At 46.7% G+C, this 21,658-nt stretch overlaps 1 pseudogene; it reads left to right on the forward strand.

Annotated features, from left to right (window-relative positions):
- The window catches only part of LOC143410313 (podocalyxin-like protein 2), a 67,290-nt pseudogene that overhangs the window by 4,033 nt on the left and 41,599 nt on the right, over nt 1-21,658 (forward strand).

Genomic DNA, 21,658 nt, shown 5'->3' on the forward strand with positions numbered 1-21,658 from the left:
TCAGCCCTGCCCAGTGGATCCCAGTAAGTCCGGGTTTGAAGAAGCCAACGCACTTTTCCTGTCTCTAGACTACGTCTTCCCGGACTTAACGGGGAAGTCGGGTTCCCTGGAGGACGCTGACCAGCCCCAGGACCTTCTGGGACTCCCCTCGTCCTTGCCCAAGATGAACCTGGTGGAGCCTTCCTGGCACATGCCCCTGGAGGAGGAAGAGAAGGAGGAGGAGGAGGAGGAGGAGGAAGAGGAGGAAGAGGAGGAGGAGAGGGAGAAGGAGGAGGAGGAGAAGGAGGAGGAAGAACAGCTGCTTCCTGTGAGCGGACCCCAGGCGGAGGCCACCACGCAGGCGCCAGACTCTCCTCCCAGGGGCAGCAGCAGCCAGGCTCCGGGGGCCACCAGACCCCGGCAGGAGGACTCTGGGGACCAGGCGTCATCGGGCGTGGACGCGGAGAGCAGTGCGGAGCCCAGCCTGTCGCCACCCTCTGTCACCCCACGCACGGTGACCCTGGGGGACCAGGACTTGCCCAGCCAGGAGGACACAGCCACCATGCTGCCAGTGGCGGGACTCGGAGTAGAGTTCGAGGTCCCTCCAGGACCCTGTGAAGACGCCACTGTGGGGGCCCCCGACTTGGCTGGCCGGCCCGGGGACCTGCCGCCCCTGGCTCCGTCCCCTGCAACCAGAGCCCCAGGCGAGGGTCACCACGACCCTAGGACCTCAGCCTCTTTCCCACCAGCCCCCCAAGACTCGGAGCCGACCCCTTCCCCTGCCACCCTGGGGCCAGACACTCCCAGCCAGCAGCCACAGGAGGGCCCGGTGGCCGCAGCGCCCTCCAGGACCCCCTGGGACTCCACACAGGTGAGGGGCGCATGGGCCTCGGCCGCACCCTGTGGGCCTCCCCGTCACCCCGGCTGGTGCAGTGGGGCAGAGCCTGTCAGGTGGGGCTGTCCCCAGAGCCCCAGGGAAGCCTGGGACATCGCCACTCCTCACGGCCCAACCTGGGGCGTGTGCCACACTCGAGCGCAAAGACCTTGGGAGAGGCTTGGTGGCCCCTCCTGGTTTCCACTGTTCAGGAGGCTACTGCTGCGCCGTGGCCTCTGGTGTTGCTCCTAGGAGAAGCGCAGCAGGTGGCTGGCCTGCGCCCCTCCACCCCCGGCCTCCAACACACACCCACAGTTTCCAGAAGGGAAGGAAGGGGCCAGGTTTGTGGTGGGGGGACCAGGGATTGAACCCAGGGCCAGGACCCCTGAGCCCCTCTCCAACCCTGTTTTGCATTTTATTTAGAGACAGGGTTACCTGAGTTGCTTAGAGCCCCACTTTGGCTGAGGCTGGCCTCTAACTGTGATCCTCCTGCCTCAGCCTCCTGAGTCACTGGGATGACAGGCGTGCCCAGCATGGGTCTGTTGTAGGCAGCTTTTTTGCTGCTGTGACTTAAGATCCCTCCAGCACAACTGCAGAGCAGGACAGTGGACGTGGGGCCCAGGATGTCCCAGGTCCTAGTCCACAGATGGCGGCCCCACTCCTGGGCCGAGGGGAGGCAGGACATCATGGAGGAGGAGTGTGGGGAGGGAGCAGCTCCCATGGGGACCAGGGAGCAGGGACTCTACGCTCCAGGGACAAATAGAGACCCCAAGCCACGGCCCCAGGGCCACCTCCTCCCCACACCCCACCAGGGGCCACCAGGGGACCCCCAGGGAGCCATTCAGTGCTGGGGTTCAGGCCTCACACCCCTCACTCCTCCTCTGGACCTTCCTACATCGTCCCAAGGGGGCTCTGGGGACATGTCACAGCCACACCAGGATAGGGTCTGCCTGTGACCCACAGACCCAGCTACCTGCCCCCAGTCTCTGAACAGGGCCCCGCAGCCTGGCCCCAGGGACAGTTCCCCTTTTCTCTGAGGTGCCCTCAGTGGGTCTCTGAAGCCACCTGGGTTTGTGGCTCCTGGGCAGAACCAGTGGCCTGTCACCTTGTAGAGGTCGCCCGTTCCACTTGGCTCCGCAGACCCGCAGCAGCCGGTGTCTTCCGGCTTCCCACAGGGTGTCAGGTCTCTGTCCCCCAGGACACCTTCTTACTGCGGCCACCCTCTTTCCGTCTCCTGGTCCAGGTCATCTGCAAGGACTGGAGCAACCTGGCGGGGAAGAACTACATCATCCTGAACATGACCGAGAACGTGGACTGTGTGAGTGGCCGGCCAGCGCATGCACAGAGCAGGCCGGGGTCCCAGGGCCAGCCTGACCCCAGGACCATCAGCCCCGTCAATGCTACAAACCCACAAACAAGGACAAAACAGACTGGGAGGGAGGGAGACAGAATGCTTTTTGCATTTTAAGGTTTCTAAGGGGTCTTTCATTTTCTCCCTTTTTTAAACATATCAGGGATTGAATTTAGGGGCCCTCGACCCCTGAGCCCTGTCCCCAGCCCCTTTTTATATCTTATTTAGAGACAGGGTCTCGCTGAGTTGCTCAGGGCCTTGCTAATTTGTAGAGGCTGGCCTCCAACTTGCGATCCTCCTGCCTCAGCCTCCTGAGTCGCTGGAATGACAGCTACTGCACCCAAAGGCTTCCTTACCATTGGCTCTGGGCACCCATATTGAGAAGGGAGTTGTCCCACTCTTGAAAGGCAGCACTTCTGTCACCTTTGGTGGCTTAGAGTCGAGGGCTGACCGGGGCTCCCTTTGGGTGGCCGGGGGAGTGGCTCTGCCTCGCCAGCAGCCCTGGCTGACCTGTCCGTGGCAGGGCACCCAAGGGCGAGCTGAGCGACCCGAGGGGGGCGGCCGACTTTAGAGGTTGGGAACGTGGATGTAGCTACTTTGCACATCCAGAAAGAAGAGGAGCTGGAGGGCCTAGTGGCCCTGGGACCAAAGAAGGGTCTCTTCCCCGATGTGACTTGGTGATCTGTGTGCCAAGAGGCCTCCAGCCCCAGCCTGGGCCCCTGCCACCGGGTTCCTCTTTAGGACCAGACCCTAGTTTTCATTTCACATGGCGTGACCGTGCCTGGGCCTGGTCAAGGACAGGGACAGCTGTGCAGAGCGCCCAGTGGGCAGAACTCCAACCTCCAGCATCTCCGCCCTGTCCCCAGTTCCAGGGGCCACTGGGCCCTCTCTCTTGAAGACACCAGCATAAGAGCATGTGGTGGCTCTTTTCATTACCACCGCGGGCCAGATCTCTGGTGGCAGAGGGGAGACAGGCCACCTCTCCCCAGATCCTGGGGGCCGCATTGCTGCTGTGGTGGGCAGGAGACGAGCCCTGTCACCGCTCCTCCAGTGGCTGTACTGATGTGCGTCCTTACGGTCCCCAACCCTCTCTGTACCCCATGCCAGACCCCATTATGCTTTGACCCCAGGCCCGAGGAGTAGCCACCTGTCCCCTGTTCTCCCAGCTCCACTGGGGGCTAGAGAGGCGGCCCCACCCCTTCCTCACCTAGAGCGGCCAGAGCAGAAGGGACAGCGTCCTCCTGTCCCACCCCGCAGCCCGGCTCTGGCTCACAGGTGGTCCCCAGAGGAGCCCGAGTGTCTTTCTCAGCCTTTGGCCACGGAGCGCAGGGTGACATGGGTCTGTCCCTCCCTGAGCGAGCCTCTGACCTTGCAGGAGGTGTTTCGGCGCCACCGAGGGCTCCAGCTGGTGGCCCTGGTGGAGGAGGTGCTGCTTCGCCACCGCAGCGGCCGTCACGGGGACTGGCACATCTCCCTGAGCAAGCCCAGCGACAAGCAGCAGCACCTGCTCATGGCGCTGGTGGGAGAGCAGGGTGAGGATGGCGGGCGGGCGGCCTGGGCCCTGGGTCCCCAGGACAGCACCCCTCCTGGTCGCAGGCTCCAGGCCACCCCATAAGCTTGGGTTTGGGGGCAAAGGTGGAGGGCGCAGGGGCAGGGCGCAAGGACACCCGTTCCAGCCCAGGTGGGGACTCCCAGGTGTGGCGGGAGGGAGGGGAAGGAGGGGCTGCAGAGGTGACGTCCGGCCACACCTGTTACCTGGTCACCCACTGGGTCAGCTGGGCCGACAGGGAGCCCAGGACGCAGACAGGGGGCGCCCCTTTCTGCAGGAGCTGGTGGTGCGTGCTTGCGCCTGTGCGCCCCGAGGATCTGGGTGTCATTAGAGCCCAAAAGTGGGGCTGAAGGGGCTCAGGCCAGTGGTCCCAGAGGGGGTGTAGGTCTCGCGACCCCCGGAGGGGCCGCAGGGGTCATGGCCATGCTGATGGGGGCCTTTCTCCTCCCAGGGTGGTGCCCACTCAAGATGTCCTCTCCATGCTGGGTGACATCCGCAGGAGCCTGGAGGAGGTAAGGGTACAGGGACTTGGATCCCCGAGCTGCTCCTGAGCTCGCTCCCATCTGTCCCTCAAGCTCTGGGGACATGCAGACTTCCCTGGGGGGCCCCACAGCCCGTGGGTCAAGGAAGCCCAAACAGATGGGGCTCTGGGCGGGGTGAGCCTGTGGGCCCTTCCCAACCAGGCCCTTGGCAAGGGGCCTGGGGTCCTGGAGAGAGGGGGAGTCAGGGGAGGGCCTGGAGAAGAGGAGGTGGGGGTCAAACAGGAAACAGCAGGACCCCCGTAGCACCTGGAGGAGGGAGCATGACAGGTTCTAGAAACCTCAAGAATGTTCTGGAAACCTGGGTATGCCTCAGGAGCCACCAGCCCAGTACCTCCAAATGGCCAGCCGCCATTGCTCCTCCTGCTGGGGACCTGGGGTGCCAGACATGGACTGCCATCTTGGGTGCCGAATGCCTGGGGCCTCCTGGGGAGACCTGGGTGGAAGGACAGACGGCAGCCTCTCCGCAGTTGCTGGACCAGCCCCGGGAAGCCGAGGTCCCTGGTCTCCTTACCTACTTCCCCGAAGGGCAGCACCCTGCATTCCTCACCCCGCTCTCGTGGAACCCAATGACGTGTTGTCAGTCCCCTTCATTCTTGAGCTCTGCAATGTGTGACAGTAGATATGAACGCGTGACCCTGGGCCACATCCTTATCTGTCACATGCAAGGGGACCCTGTTTCTGTGCTGGTGTTTTATCTCGGTAAACACAGTGCTCACTCGGGGCCAGACCTGGGTGCTGTCACTTAGTCCTTGGTGCTCCCCACCCCCAGGCTGTCAGGATTAAACAGGGCACCCTCTGGGTGACACACACTCGATAGGCAAGTGACCTCACACCCAGAGAAGTGTGTGACGTCCATCTGCCAAATATGGTTAGGTATCAGTCCTCTAGGATTGACTCCAAGATTAACTTGTGGTAAAAAGGTCACACAATTTTGACATTGTTTTATTATATGTCTGGCTTGTTCCTTAGTTATTTTAAAACGCTTTTGTAAAGTATTAGCATTAACATGGAATTTTTTATGAAAATTCGTAGCTTCTTCTAGTGTAGAGAAAATATGTATGTCATGTGTAGTTTTATCTGCTAAATCATTGCCCAAACTAAGGGCTCCAGGCAATCCTGTATGTGCTCTAATATGTCCTATAAAGAATGGATCTTTTCTGTCCCAGATTAGACTTTGTATAGTGGAAACCAAAGAGAAAACAGTAGAAGAAGGGGAAATCCTACCAGCATCTTCAAGAGATACTATAGCATTAACTACATACTGACTATCAGAAAATAAATTAAATACAGAATCTTTAAACATTAAAAAGGCTTGTAATACTGCATTAAGCTCTACCTTTTGAGCTGATTGTTTGGGTACTAAAAATGTAAAAGTTTGATCAGGGGTAACTACTGCTGCTGTACCATTATTTGACCCATCAGTGAATATATTTGGAGCATTCATGATAGGGGTTTTTCTTGTCATTTTTGGAAAAACTACAGGATGCTTAGACCAAAAAGACAACAAAGGATTAGATGGTAAGTGATTATCAAATAAAACATTAGATTTACACATGATTATTGCCCAAGTATTTAACTCATTAGCTAACTCATCAATTTGATCCATAGTGTATGGAGTAATAATTTTATTGGGAGAAATTCCAAACACTCCCTTCGCTGCTTTTATTCCTTTGAGTATTAATTGTCCTACAGCCTCAGGATATCTAGTAAGAATAGTGTTAGGAGAATAAGATAAATGTATCCACAATAATGGACCTTCTTGCCAAAATACTCCTGTAGGAATATTTTTTGTTGGTAGTACAATAAATAATAAAGGCAAACTTATATCAATTCTATCCAAATGTATATTTTCCATATATGTTTCAATAATTTTCAATGCCTTTCTTGCTTCAGGCGTTAACATGCGGGGTGAGTTTGGATCTGATGGACCTTTTAGAATATCAAATAAACGTCCCAACTCTCCTGTTGGTATGCCTAGATAAGGCCTTATCCAATTTATGTCTCCCAATAACTTTTGAAAGTCGTTAAGTGACTTGAGTTGATCTACTCGTATTTGAACTTTTGGTGGACGGACCATGGTTGAGGATAATAGAACTCCTAAATAATTAATTGGAAAATTTAATTGTACTTTATCTATTGCTATCTCTAGATTATAATTTTTTAATAAGTTTGTAAGTGTGGCATAACATTCCAGCAATATGTTTTTATCTTTATGTGCCAATAATACATCATTCATATAGTGAAATATTTGTAGTTCAGGATTTTGATTTCTAAGTGGCTGGATTGCTTTATTAACATATATTTGACACATAGTTGGACTGTTAGCCATCCCTTGAGGGAGTACTTTCCATTCATATCTCTGATCAGGACCTTCATGATTTAATGCAGGGATAGTAAATGCAAAATGTGGACTATCCTCGGGATGAATTGGAATTGAAAAAAAACAATCTTTAATATCTATGGCTAAAACATGCCAGGTTTTTGGCAAAGCAGACAATTGAGGAATCCCTGATTGAGCAGGTCCCATAATAACCATCTCATTATTAATGGCTCTTAAATCCTGCAATAATCTCCATTTACCAGATTTCTTTTTAATGACAAAGATGGGAGTATTATGGGGAGATATGGAAGGTTGTATATGTCCTTCCGCTAATTGTTGTTTGACCAGATCATGGGCTACTTGTATCTTTTCTTTAGTCAGGGGCCACTGAGGAACCCACACTGGTCTTTCTGATTTCCAAGTAATTTTGATTGTCTCAGTGGCCCTTTCTGAAAATCCGACCCATGTCTGTCTGTTCCTTGATCTATTTGAATTGGTGCTACTATACCTTGTCCTTGTTTTCCTAATCTTTTTTCTTTCCTAAAACCTTGTCTAGCCCTAGTAGTGGGCGCATTAGGATTGATGTTATTTGTTAACGTCAAACCTAATTGATCTAGGACATCTCGTCCCCATAAATTTATAGGAAGATGATCCAATACATAGGGCTGTATAGTTCCCTCACAACCTTCAGGATCCTTCCAATCTAATATCATTGCACTTCTATGGGGATTAGTCGCCACTCCTAGGCCTCGAAGCATTTGAGTGGCATGTTGTAATGGCCAATGTTTTGGCCATTCCTTACTAGATATGATGCTAAGGTCTGCACCTGTGTCCAGTAGCCCATTAAAGTCGTGTCCTTGAATATTTAGTTTTAACATTGGGCGAGAATCTAAATTTAAAGACAACATAGCCCAATCTACACCTGTGGAGCCTAATCCCCTGGAACCTCTTTTTACACTATGACTAGGAAATTTATTATGTAGGCTGGGTATTATTAACAACTGTGCTATTCTGTCTCCAGGTGAAATTACTGATATACCTCTTGGAGAACTAGCTATAATTTTTATTTCACCTACATAATCGGGATCAATTACCCCAGGACTTATCATAAGTCCTTTTAATGTAGATGAACTACGTCCCAATAATAAGCCTACTGTCCCTTGGGGAAGAGGTCCTTTTATTCCTGTGGGAATGATTTGAACTCCCATCTCTGGAGTTAGTACTGCTCTGGCAGAGGCGCAGATGTCCAACCCTGCGCTCCCTCGGGTTTGTCTGATGAGGGATTTAATGGACAATGTGTCCTGGGCACTACTCTGAGGGTGTTGCTGGGTTCCTCCACTGCCCCGTATATTTGTGGTTGTGGGCCCCGGAGCATTGGGCCCGGCTGTCCGTTTTTTGGCAATGGAGCCTGATGCCTTTCTCCATGATATCGTGGGTAAATACCTGGTCCTTGTCCGTTTTTTGATAAGGGAGTACCCTCTATGGTAGTTTGAGAACGGCATTCATTAGCCCAATGTCTCCCTCTACGGCATCGTGGGCAAATACCCGGTATTCTATTTCTTTGATACCTAGTTTTGTTAAACCCTCCTCCTATGGGGCAACTCCTTTTAAAATGTCCTGTTTGTTCACAATCATAGCATGTTTTTGGCCTGGCATCTAAAACCTGTTGTACTGCAGCTGCCAAGACTTGCCCTTGTTCATTAATATCTCTACATAATTTAATATATGTGTTTAAATCTTCATGTCTCCATGGTCTAAGGACCTCTCTGCAGCAACGATTTGCTTGGTCATAAGCCAGTTGTTTTATTAATGGCATTGCTTGTTCCGTATCCCCAAATATTTTGGCAGCCGTTTGAATTAGCCTATCTACAAAGTCAGCGTAAGGTTCATTAGCTCTCTGTATTACCTTAGATAGCTGACCTTGTAAATCTCCATGTCCTTGTAAAGTCTTCCATGCCCTAACTGCGTCTGCAGCAATTTGTGCATATATAGCAGGATCATATTCAATTTGTTGCCGCTGACCCTCATAAGGTCCTTTCCCTAGCAGCATTTCTAGATTTCTTTGAGGGTAACCGGCTGCTGCATTTCGCCTAGCTGTCTCTGCACAAAATTCCTCATTGGCAACCTTCCATAACAAATATTGTCCTCCATTTAGCACAGATTTACACATGCTAGCCCAATCTGCTGGCGTCATGTCCAAGTTAGTAATGGACTCGACCATGCTCACCGTGAAGGGAGCTTGGGGACCATAGGTTGTTACAGCCTCCTTTAACTGCTTCACTGTTTTAAAATCTAAAGCACGGTGAATTCGCTGCCCTCCTGCCTGTTCAAGTACAGGGCATGCTAATCTTTGAGGTCCTGTCTCAGGATCCCATTTATCAACTACAGGGTTTGAGGGCCACTCAGCTGTCTCTATCGGTGGGGCTGTTGGTTGAATTAAACCCTCTTGTGATAAAACGGAGTTAGTAGCAGCCTCTTGGTGTGGCCTTTTTCCTAACAACCCCTTTTCCTTTAAATTTTCTTCCTTCTCTCTGACTAGCTGGAGAGACCTTCTCTTTTGCTTGATCTAAAATGTCTTTCACCATGTTCTGAACCTCTAACAATTTACTTAACATCTTTTCAGTTTGTTTTAATCTACTATAAAGATAACGCAACCCAATAAGATAACACAAAACAAAACCGAAACTGAATGAAGCAAAAACAGAATAAAAAATCGTTGTATCAATTTTCTCTTCCTCAGGGCCGACAAACTTCAAACCTTTAGTCAACCATTTTTTCCAGTTTGCCTGAGAAATTTCTAGGGATAGGCAGCTTGAAAGAAAAACAAAATAAATCAAAAGGAGAACACATTGTTTTTTGAAATGGTCACCCATTCTCTCGCCTTCCCTCAGGGGCGAGCAATTTCACTTACCCCCAAGTTTCAGACGTTCCGCGTACGAGCCACCAAATGCCGCAGTCTCTGGCTGGGCACAAATCACGAGTCTCCACACAGCTTGTAGATTCAAACAGCAATTCTTTATTCCCGAACTCACACCGGCCGTCTACAAACACGTTCTGGGGGAATCCACGTTCTCTTCCCAAATCCACACTCTGCCCTAATCCACTCTCTCCCAAATCCACTCCGCATGGGCTTCTGTCTCCCAAAATATACTGTCTGACCCTAAGCACTCAAGAGGAACTCAGCAGCAGGATACGCCCTATTCCAAAAGAGGAACACCCTAATCTCCTATTATACTAAACCACCCTATTCTAAAGGGGAAACACCCTACTCTCCTATTATGCTAAACTGCCCTATTCTAAAGGGGGAACACCCTAAACACGGATCCTGCCCTGGTCCTTGAGCAAGGTCACCTTTCAGAAGTCCTTCCACTAGACAGCATGGGAGTAAGCTGGCAAGGAATTTGTCATACCTACTTGGCTGATGGCTCCCAGCAGGTTAGTATTCAGTTTTTAGTCAAACAGTCTAGATGTTTCTGTGAAGATACTTTTTAGATGTGATTTGCATTTATAATCAGTTGACTTTGAGTAAAGCAGCTAGATGACCTCCATAATGTGGGTGAGCCTCATTCAACCATTTCGAGTGCTTAAATGCAAAGACTGAGGTTTTCTGAAAAAGGAATTCCCCCTCAAGACTGCAGCATCAAATCCTGCCTGACACTTCAGCCTTCTGGTATGCCCTGCAAATCTCGGACTTGCCAGCTCCCACAAATGGGATTCTAAATTCTCTCTCTCTCTCTCTCTCTCTCTCTCTCTCTCTATATATATATATATATATATATATATATATATATATATATATATATATACACAAACACACACACACACACACACACACACACATATATATATATATATATATATATATATATATATATATATATATATAATGCTGTATACTTTGGTCCTTCCCAGAACGTACATAGTATGTCATTGAAGCATTTATTGGTTTCTGCTGTGTGCACGTTAGTCTCCTTGCTGTTTTGATGTTCTGTCTGTCCCTACCAGATTGCCAGCTCCCCAAGGACAGGAACTGTGTCTGTCCTATCCAGCTCTGATTCCCAGCTCCCTGCACAGAGTTTATCTGGAAAGCAGGGAGGACGCTGGCACCTGAGATCACACAGTCCCTCCCTGGGCAGGAAAAGGAAGCACTGGGGCTTTAGGCAGTTTGGCAAACTAGGGTGTACAGGCACAGGTCTCAAGGCAGTGGGGCTGGGACAGTCCCCACGACCTGGAGAATAAAGGAGAATCAGGGTTTGGATGAAAACACTTATAATCATGAGGATGAGCCAGGGGCCCTGGACGCCGATCTCCAGAGTGATGGGAGCTGCCAGACTGAGAAGCTGACCTCCCTGCTGCAGTCCTTGCCGGGCTGGTTCTTCTCCATCCAGCAGCCATGAAGAGCCATTAAACACAACTGGGTCCTGTCTCGGTCTTGTCTGCATCTTCTCCAGTGTGTTTCTTCCTGGAGCAGTACAATTCAAACTTCTTCAGGGGCTCCAATGCTGCTCCTCTGACCTCCTGAGCTTCTCCCACTGCCCCCTCCTCTTGATCCACAGCTGTTTTGCAGGGCCTCACTCCTCCCAGAATGCTCTGCCTCAGGCCTCCATCTAGAGCATTCTCCCTGAGGATGAACCCCAGCTGTCTCCCTCACTGCCCCACCCCTTAGCTCACTCCTGGGGCCTTATTAAAGGGCCCTCTCCTGACCACCCTACACCGATGCCTCCATTTCCCCCCATTTTGTGACCAGCCTCTCCCCTTAGAATGTAAATTCCAAGTAGTAAGAAGTATTCGCTTACTTCTTCCCTAGCATGGAGCACTGTGCCTGATATGTCTTAGGAGTTCCATGGATTTTGAGGAGGAAAGAAGGGAGCGGGTAGGGAAGGAGGAAGCAGGGGGAATCAATCCTCAGGCCTGGTAGAATTCTGTGCTTGGCTATGGGACAAGAGCAGAAGTTGAGAACTAGACAAATGATGACATTGTCTGTAGACCTGTCCCTAACACAGATTAAACAAGTCAGCTAACAATTAGTAAGGGACTAGTGGAGAACAAGTCAGAAAGCAGGACATAGAGAAGATTCCAAGGTGCCTGTCCTGGACAGGAGGGACAGACTCACAGGGCAGAACTGCATAGGCCCCACCTGCACAGCATGCCCCAACAACCTCCAATCTTGCTGCAGGCAAGTAAGCACTTGCCAGAGGCCAGGAACACACCTCAGTCCCCATGGACAGCAAAGTATGGCTGGCATGACCACTGAACATAGGAACATTGTCCCACTGGACTTTCCAGGCATGGCTGGGCTTCTCTGTCCACCCTCCTAAGCCTCAGCTTCTGTTTGGTCATTTGCAGCTAGACACCTGTGGTTAAATAAAAGTGAGCAGGAGAAAAGACCCAGTCCCTTTAACTTTTATCTCTCCATTTCTGTTGGCATTTTGTCCACCTGCTATTCCACCAGGTCGAAGTCAGGCTGGCCTACATTAAATTCAAGGGCTGTTCTGAACTCAAGGGCCCTAACATTTGTGAAGTTTCTGAAATCATGGCTCAGATACCACCAGTGTGGTTTTCTAAGAAATGTCCCGTGCTGCCCCCGAGGATAGAAAGCAATGCAGACTTGAGCTGACATGCCTCCTTCCAGAGGTCAGGATCCTTTCCCATCAGACTGAAGGTCAAATGTGGCTGTGGGCGCAGGAAAGCAAGGCAGAGGGATGTTAAGGATCTGGAGCGCACAGGAACTGAAACCAGCCAGCACTGGCTTTGATAATGCAGCTGTGGCTTTGGTCCCACATTTTTCTGCTTTGGTTAATCTGTGTTGTTGCTTGATGTTTTCTCCTAAATAAACCAGAGACTGCAACATGCCAGCCCTGCCAGAAATTTCCCCCACCACTTGGAGCAGACCTGACCAAGACATAAGCCATCATGAACAGTTATTTCAGCCTAGCATGGTGGTCCACACCTGTAATCCCAGTGACCCCAGTGATGCCAGTGACTCAGGAGGTGAAGGCAGGAGGACTGCAAGGTCACAGCCAGGCTCAGCAACTTAGCGAGGCACTGTCTCAAAATAAAAAGGGCTGGGGATATAGTTCAGTGGTAGAGTATTCCTGGGTTCCATCTCCAGTACCCTCTCCTCAAAGAAAGCACAGGATTTCACTAGGATTGATTTTAAGGCAAGAGAAAAACTTGAAATCCAAGATATAAGATGATAAATTATTTGGAGTAAAGCAATAAAATGGGCTTAGTTTTGGAGGCTGGATCAAAAAAGCATGGTGCAGGCTCTGGGGGAGCAGCCTTGGCTACCTCACATCATGGCAGGACAGCAGGCCTATCTGTGTGTCTAGTCTCTGTCCCTATTCTTACAAAGTCACCAGCATGCCACCTTAATGGCCTAATCAAACCTACACATTTTCTAATGCCAATTTCTAAACACTGTAGTTGAGTTTCTGCCCTCTCAATACTGTTAACATAAAACTCTGGGGATTAAACTCCTGCAGGAGTTCAGGTGGACGAACCATACTCAAACTTTAGCAGTGAGGAATTCAAGACAGCACTGAGCCCTTTTAAACAATGTACAAAACTGTGTGTGTGTGTGTGTGTGTGTGTGTGTGTGTGTGTGTCTGTGTGTCTGTGTGTGTCTGTGTGTCTCCAGGAAGAGGATCCATAACCTTCATTAGACTCTATGACTATCCCCCCACCACCCAAACAGAAAGGATTTTTAAACACAGATTTAAGCAAGAAATTGAGATGGTCAAAGACAGGGCAATGGTAAAACAAACAAAATATTAAAGCCTGTGAGTGACTAGCGAAGCAGCCAGACCAATCAGCACAGAGTTTTTTCTCCTTAAAGCAAATTAGAAAAGAGATTATAGAAGGGAGTAGCTAAGGATGTCAAATATATAAGATGCCCACCTGGAACAACCCTCTGGACAGTTAGACCAGTGGTAACCACAGTTTCAAGGGAACATATCGGTGGTGAAACTGTATAGCTTCAAGGAAACTATATCTATGGTAGAAATAGTTGCCGAGTGCAGTGTAGGGGGAATTGGGTATTTGGGAATCGAGAAGAGTACGCATAGGTTTCTTGCCTCTAGATAGGATGTGAAAGGTCCCATTAAACTTATATGACTACTAGAGAGGCTAAAAGGAAACATGGATAAATTAAAATCACTTATTTTTTTTTAAATTTCTACAGATATGAAGTCGGAAGGAGGTAACGTTTGAAGCAGGTTGAGTTCTTAATAGTTGAGCAGAGGCCTGTAGCCACTTTCCTCCTTGGGACAGCTGCTAAGGCTTGGAATGGGCAGGTAGAGAATCTGGCTGGCCACAGTGAGACACTTTGGCATATGGAGAAACCATCAGCCTATGAAGAATTGCAGGAACTGGCATGATAGAGGCAATCTGTAGGATTCCCAAGGGCAAAGCTAATTGTCTCCTCTCACTATTTTTTCTCATGGTGAGTGTGAGTGTGTGTGCACATAGCAACAGCAGCTGCCACAACTGTGTATCAGGCTGGGGACTAGGCTAGAAAAAGTGACAGAGATGGCCACAACTTCCCAGGGCCTGGGCTCAGATCCTGATGGAAGAAGGATATCTTATAACACAAGATATACTGCCATCAGAAACCAACCCCGCCCTGGCCCAGCTCAATTACCGAGTGGGTTCAATAGGTTAGGAATAACAGAAGAAAGGATAATAAACCCAAAAACAAGTCCACAGAGCTTATCCAAACTGAAACACAGAAGACAAAAAAGAAAAAGAGAGAGGACTGTGAGAGATAGAAGGAACAACATCAAAAGTCTAAGATCTGTATGACTCACATTAGGACCTAATGAACATCTGAAGAGATAATGGTTTGGAAATTTCCAAAACTAATGAAAGGCGTTGTTGACCAAATTCTGAATTTCTACAGATATGAAGTCTAAAGGAAGTAACGTTTGACGCAGGTTGAGTTCTTACTAGCTGAGCAATACATACTAAGGCACATTACAGGCCAACTGCTGAAAATCAATGACAAATAAAAGGAAGCAAATATTAGTCATTTTAAAATTTTGTCATTGACAGGAAACTTTTTAAAAACAGAGTTTATCTAAAGGAAATAATTTTTAAAGATTCAAAGGCAGGGTAAATATAGAATGTGTTTACAAACAGATAAGAAGAAAAAAGTAATAGAAGAAATACCAAAGCAGTAAAGAACAACATCATAGCTGGGATCTGTGGGGTTTGAGTGAGACAGGCTTGAATCTCTGCTCTGATAAATTACTTTCTATGTAGCCCCTTGCAGGGCTACAACTGCAACTATGTTGATCTGTTTTATCACCTTAAAATGGGAATGGTAGTGAGAGTAACTACCTCTCAGGGTTATTATGAGGCATGATTTAATTTAAATAACTCATGTACTATAATTGGTTTGTGTCTAGCTCAAAGAAAAAACGCATAAGGTGAGAACAGAAGTAGCACTAGTGTAAGAAGAAGTTGTAAAGGTGTATGAGGGGGAAAGATGAACAGAGAAAGGTCTTAGCAGAGGCAGGGAAAGATGGATGAAGACAGGTAAGGACACCCACCTCGAAACGTTGCTAATATGTAGAGTCACGGCAGACTAAGAAATCCAATAGCACCTTTCTCACTAAGGACACCTAGAAATTTTAATAAAATATGAAACATTTGCATGGAGGCTTCTAAGAGATAACAAGATGCTGGGGACAAGGACCAGGATGTGGGGGAGGACAGAGGTCCAAGGAAACCAACTGATACTGAGGACTGATTCCCTTTACAAGTGTTTGCCATTTTCTAAAGTCATAGCCAGATGATGGATGCTGCTCTTGGCTGAGACATCGGGCTCATGTCTCTTTCTGTGGATTAAGAGTTTAAAGTGCTTCATCTGAGAAGTAAAGTAACTGGTAGGTATAGTAACCTTCTAGGGACGGCAGCCCAACTGAATTATCTCCATCCCTGAAACGGTATCAAGAAAACTTCACATGGTTAGTGCCACCCAGGCACTAGCAGAGGAAGATCAAAATCCTAGGCCTCATATTCTAAAAACGATTTTACAAATTCACAAACAAAAATAACCTAGTATGTGAATATATAAGGCAACATAAATGGGGAAAAAAGCAGAAATAACAGAGAATCTACCTACAGGATTCTAGATATTGTCATTATCAGACACAGACTTTATGGTAAGAATGTTCAAGGAGATGAACACAAGATCAAGATTTTTTTTTTTTTTAGAGAGAGAGAGAATTTTTTAATATTTATTTTTTAGTTATTGGCAGACACAACATCTTTGTTTGTATGTGGTGCTGAGGATCGAACCCGGGCTGCACGCATGCCAGGCGAGCGCGCTACCGCTTGAGCCACATCCCCAGCCCACAAGATCAAGATTTTAACAGAGAATTTGAAATCAAGAAAACACAATAACTTCGAACTATATCCAGTGAAAGTAGCCATTAAGAATTAAGGGAAGATAAAAATATTTCAAGCAAATGAGAGCAGAGAATTTATCATTAACTGATTGGGACTATAAGAAATATTAAGAATTCTTCTTTTTCCCAGTTAGATTTCACAATTGTGGGAAGAAGGAAGCATTTGAAAAGGGTAATTATGTGAGTGAATATGAATAACTTCTGGCTATTTAAAAAAATGAGATATAAAATATAGAGAGAATTAAAATACTCAGCAATGATCGTATGGGATTTGGAAAAGGAGTCAAATTCAGAAAAAAATATTGTAATGACCTTGTATTATTCCAAAAGACTTGAAAGTACCCATCTTAGTCCATTTTCTGCTATAGCAAAATACCTGAGACCAGACAATTTATAAAAAATAGCTTATCTGGCTCGTGGTTCTGGAGGATGGGAGGTCCAAGACCATGGGGCCAGTGTCTGCCTACCATCTTGGGAGAAACTTATTGCAGTATCATTACATGGCAGAGGACAACCATGGTGAGACAGAGCAAGCACATGCTTGCTCAGGTTTTCTTCCTCTTCTTACAAAGCCACTAAGCCATCTGGGAGCCACCCTCATGACTTCCTCTAATCCTAATTACCTCCCATAGGTCCTACCTCCAAAAACCATTCATATATACATTTGGGATTAAGTTTCTAACATATGAACTTTTCAAGGACACATTTGAATCATAGCAGTACCCCTTCAAATTAGACTTTGAGAAGTCAGAGAGTAAGTTAAAAATTTAATCATTGAAATGATAGTAAAAAGAATTCAAAGAAAAAAGACAACTTATAATCTCTCTGTGGTGTGTGTGTGTGTGTGTGTGTGTGTGTGTGTGTGTGTGTATCTCACTGGGGATTGAACCTGAGTGCTCTACCACTGCATTGACAGTGGAATATAACCTTTAAACTATACATGAAGAGAAAAGACACTATAAAAAAACAAAACGTAATTGTGAGGTGGTGATAAAATTACAAGCAATGTTTATTTTCTTCTATTTTCTGTCATAAGTGTATATTATCTTAAAATTAGAAAAAAAAGTCTTTAAAAAGCAATAAACAGATTCCTTTTTTAAAAAAGAGTGAAGATACCTCTTCCTATTCAACAAAAGAAACTCAAAGTATGTGAAAACATAGATTTTTCTCATGTTGGTTTTTTAAATGCCTATGAATAAATTAGGGACATCCAACATTAACAATAGCTTCTTACCCAAGTACCTCTATTTAAATGTTGTTTAGCTAGTCAATTTATAATATTTATTCACTCAAAGTCTCATGCTCCTTTTCTTTCTACTTTTTTTTTTGTTTTATATGCTTTAAGAGAACGCTGGAAAAATTTCATGGGATATTGGGATTTTTTCCCCCAAATCCTCGTTGCTATTAGTACAACATGCTTCACTCGCCGCCCTTTTTTTTTTTTCAGTCTTGGCTTGGGTTATCTGGTTCCACAGTAACCACTGGAAAGGTTAAATGCAGTCTTCCCTACCCATCTATCAATCATACTCCCAGAATGAGATCTTGGAACTTGGAAGCATTACTCACTGTAACCAGCCATCTGTGACCTGGACTTGTGTCCTTCATGGCTCGTGAAAACCAGTGGTGTGATATGAAGTCATCATGGAGGAAGACAGACAGTGAGAATCAAAACCCTGGAATGGTGCCCAAACTCTAGAAGGAAACAGGTATCAGTTTCTACTCGTGCTAATGCCTTCTCCATCTTTAGTCTGCTTCAAGTTTATTTCCAGGAAAGGCTACTGAAGATTACAAGAAAGATATTCTGGTTTCAGTGTTTAAACTTCATGAATTTCCCCCACTCAACTTCCCTAATCCATCATTTTTTTTTAAAAAAAAAACAAGGCCTTCTTTTGAAGTTACATAAATAATAAAGTTGAAAAAAAACAATGTAAATCAGAGGATGTCAAATAGGTATTCCATTCTTACATTTTCTCAGAACTCCCTCTAGAACATGACATCTGTGACAACTCATAGTGGCTTCCTTAAGAGATACCACTCCTAATAGAGCCACTTGAATTTAAAAACAAATGGGGCACTCACACATGCCTAATAGGACTGCAAATTGGTGCAACCATTATGGAAGGCAGTATGGAGATTCCTCAGAAAACTTGGAATGGAACCACCATTTGACCCAGCTATCCCACTCCTCAGTGTATATCCAAAGGACTTAAAATCAGCCTACTACAGTGACAAAGCCACATCAATATTTATAGCAGCACAATTGACAATAGCTAAATTATGGAACTAACTTTGGTGCCCTTCAACAGATGAATGAATAAAGAAATTCAAATGAATGGATAAAGAGTATCTCACAATTACACACACACACACACACACACACACACACACACACAATGAAATATTACTCAACCTTAAAGAAGAATGAAATTATGGCATTTTCCAGTAAATGGATGGAACTGGAGAATATTATACTTAGTATATAGAACCAAAGGCCAAATGTTTTCTCTGATATGAGGATTGTTAATTAACAATAAGTGGGGATGGGCTAGGGAAGAAAAGAGATGCTTTGGATTAGACAGAGGGGAGTGAAAGGGGGGGAGGGAACCATGGGGTAGGAATGATAGTAGAATGAATTGGACATTATTACCCTATGTGTGTATATGATCACATGACCTGTATAACTCTACATCATGTACAACCAGAAGAATGAGAAGTTATAGTCCATGTATGTATGAAGTCTCAAAGTGCATTCCATTCTTATATATATCTAATTAGAACAATAATAAAAATAAAAAGACAGATGAGGGTCAGCTGTCTAGTGTACAGACTGAAAATACAGTCGGGGTAATGGGCTGGTGTGAATAGTTAAGCATGCCCAAAAATGAGCCCAGGAGAAGTGCCACAATGCCCCAGTTTCCACACAACTCATTCCTCCACCTTCCAAGAAGGGATTCATGGGTAATTGTGAAAACCTCTGCAAAAGGTCTGCAGATATTTTATTAAGAGGAACACGTAATGCAAGTCCCAGCTGGAGCTCATCTGGGATTTATGTTTGTTGAAGTTGTCTGATGCGTGGGTGGGACAGACACGATGTGCACTGGGAACTGAATCATTTCCTGGGAGAGAGTCCACTAGGGAAGGAGGAGCCGTGCCTGGCAAACAGGAGAGGTTGGGAAGGCACACAAACTCCTACTTGTGCCCAAGAGAGAAAGAAAGTTATGAGTAAAAACAAGAAGGTCGCTCTGTGAAATATGCACAGAACTTCATGGTGCAAGTGTCCCCGACCACACACACAAACACACACTGCATGCACACACAACACAGAGGGACACAGTGAGAGGGGCTGGTTTCCCCTCATCTTGCCACAGACCACCATGTGACTTAGTCACCAGGAGGACCTCAGTGAATTAGGCTCCGTGCCCAGAGAAAGATGTGATATCAATTGAAGACAAGAAGGCCCAGCAAAAATGGCGGGACATCCAATATGGCCAGGGAGACCCTGCATACCCACAGCAGGGACAGTACTCCAAGGAGCTGACATACTCAAGGGCACCTAAGGCCTCCCCCAGGGAGACCCTTAGATTCACAGGGAGAACTCTGCACTGAAATGGAGGTCACCGAGGGGAGCAGAGGGGCCAGGGAGCATTGGTAAGAGACAATAAAATTGAGTCATGACTCATAATGTGACCCCATTAGACACACAAGCTGGTGAAGCTCAGGGAAATGCAGGCCACAAGAGTGTATCCGAGGCTGTAATTATCAGCCCATTTATTTTCCAGTGGTGACAGGGACAGAAGCACAGTAATTGGAGGAGAGTTGTACAAATACTCAGACAAATTGTGTTCCACTGTATTCCATTTTTATAGAGAACACTTACAACCAGATGAACTCTGGAACGGACGATGGCTCGTTACTTTTGACAGGCTGTGCCAGAAAACGCGTACTTCCAAGCGATTCATCACCATTTATACCCAGATCATAAATCTTTATTTCCCCAAAGCCAGGCTTTGAATTCGGGGCACACTGCAGGGTTTATTCTTTTGGGTTGGCAGTCAGAAGAATGACCCGGTGACATCTTTCCTTGTGGACTTTATCGTTTCTCCAGGAACCGCTTTACTCACCTGCTTGTGACTTGTTTTCATGCAACTAAAAGAAAGCAGCTGCTGTAACCAGGGAAAGGACTTTCACATGTGGATTTTCAGGTACCTCTGGGGTGAACATTGTTGCCTTAACCTCCTTTAAACTGTAGTTCATTGGTTCTTCTATTATATAGAGCTGTAAACTGTGCCTAAACCTAAAATAAACTCTCTGAAATAGCTAGGGCAGGGAAAAGACTATTTTAAAAAATCTCTACTTTTTAAAGGAATGATTTTAAAACCACAAACAAAAAAGCATAAAGGGAGAGGAAAGAACTTTGGTTTATTACTTATGAGGTTCCAGGTCTTTCTATAAACATAGCAAGGCTCATTTAAAACCTCCTGAAAACCCTGCCAAGTGGGGTTTCCATGCCAGGATGCCCCCAGATCTGGAGACCTCTGGAATCCTGAGGTGATTTACAGATTGAAACTGATCTGGTTCCAGTCTTCCAAGGAGACTTTGTGGATGGGTGTCAGCTGGACATGGTGGAAACTGTGCCTTGGATGTCCATATCCTTATGGACTTCTGACCAAGACGTCCCCAAGAACATGCATTTCTCCTCATGCATTCATCTCAGGTCCACCACTGCAGCCCCTATCCTGGGTATAGCAAGACTGGGAGAAAATGATCGGGGAAGATTCAAGGTACATTAGCTTTCCTCCAGAACCTTCACTCTATTCAGAAATATTGGTCCTGGGGGATACTTTTGATTTCCTCTTGAGAGATCCTGTCATCTTGTCACAGTCCAATAGACACTTGGTTCTTGGGATTCTCCTTTACATCCCAAGTCATCTGAAGATACTAAAAACCACGGAGATTCTTTATGTCACTTAGTGGGGATGTGAAGGCAAAATACTCAGAGAGACTGTGTTATATAGATTACATGAGGGGCATCTGTTTTAAAGATAAGAAAAGGCAAATATCTGGGCAGCAATAGGAAGGAATATTAAGGAAATCTCTGCCCTAGAGATCCTTCCCATACTGCAGGGATGGAGAATGAAAAACGTTCTCCCAATTCAGATAGTGATTCCCCCAGTTCACAGGCACTCAAAGGTTATACCAGTCCTATTTTAGAGAGAAGAAAATGGACCCGAAAGATTTTTTAAATTGTTCTAAATTACAGAGTGGCTCATGGAGAAGCCGGAGCTGGAAGCCAGTCTGACTGAATGCCTCACACTCTGTGTGGTCATGTGACCACGGGGAACACAGCCACGCGTACCCGAGCTTCGTCATGATCTTGAGTTCAACCGATGCTATAATTGTCCTCAATTCTCTTGGTACCTAAGACTTTCACAGGTGACTGCTTAAGTGACAACTGTCATCAAGCTAGGCGCAGAAGTCCTAGTCTTTAAAACTGTCAAGGTCATGAGAAATCAGAAGAATAGGGACCAGTCACAGACAAGAGGAAACTAAGAACCAATCATAGTGACAGAGCACACTGTGGGACCCTGGATTAGTTCCTGGACCAGAAAAGGACAGTAAAAGTAAAAGGA

This window comes from Callospermophilus lateralis, chromosome 11 (genome assembly GCF_048772815.1).
Source record: "Callospermophilus lateralis isolate mCalLat2 chromosome 11, mCalLat2.hap1, whole genome shotgun sequence".
NCBI classification, from domain to species: Eukaryota; Metazoa; Chordata; class Mammalia; order Rodentia; family Sciuridae; genus Callospermophilus; species Callospermophilus lateralis.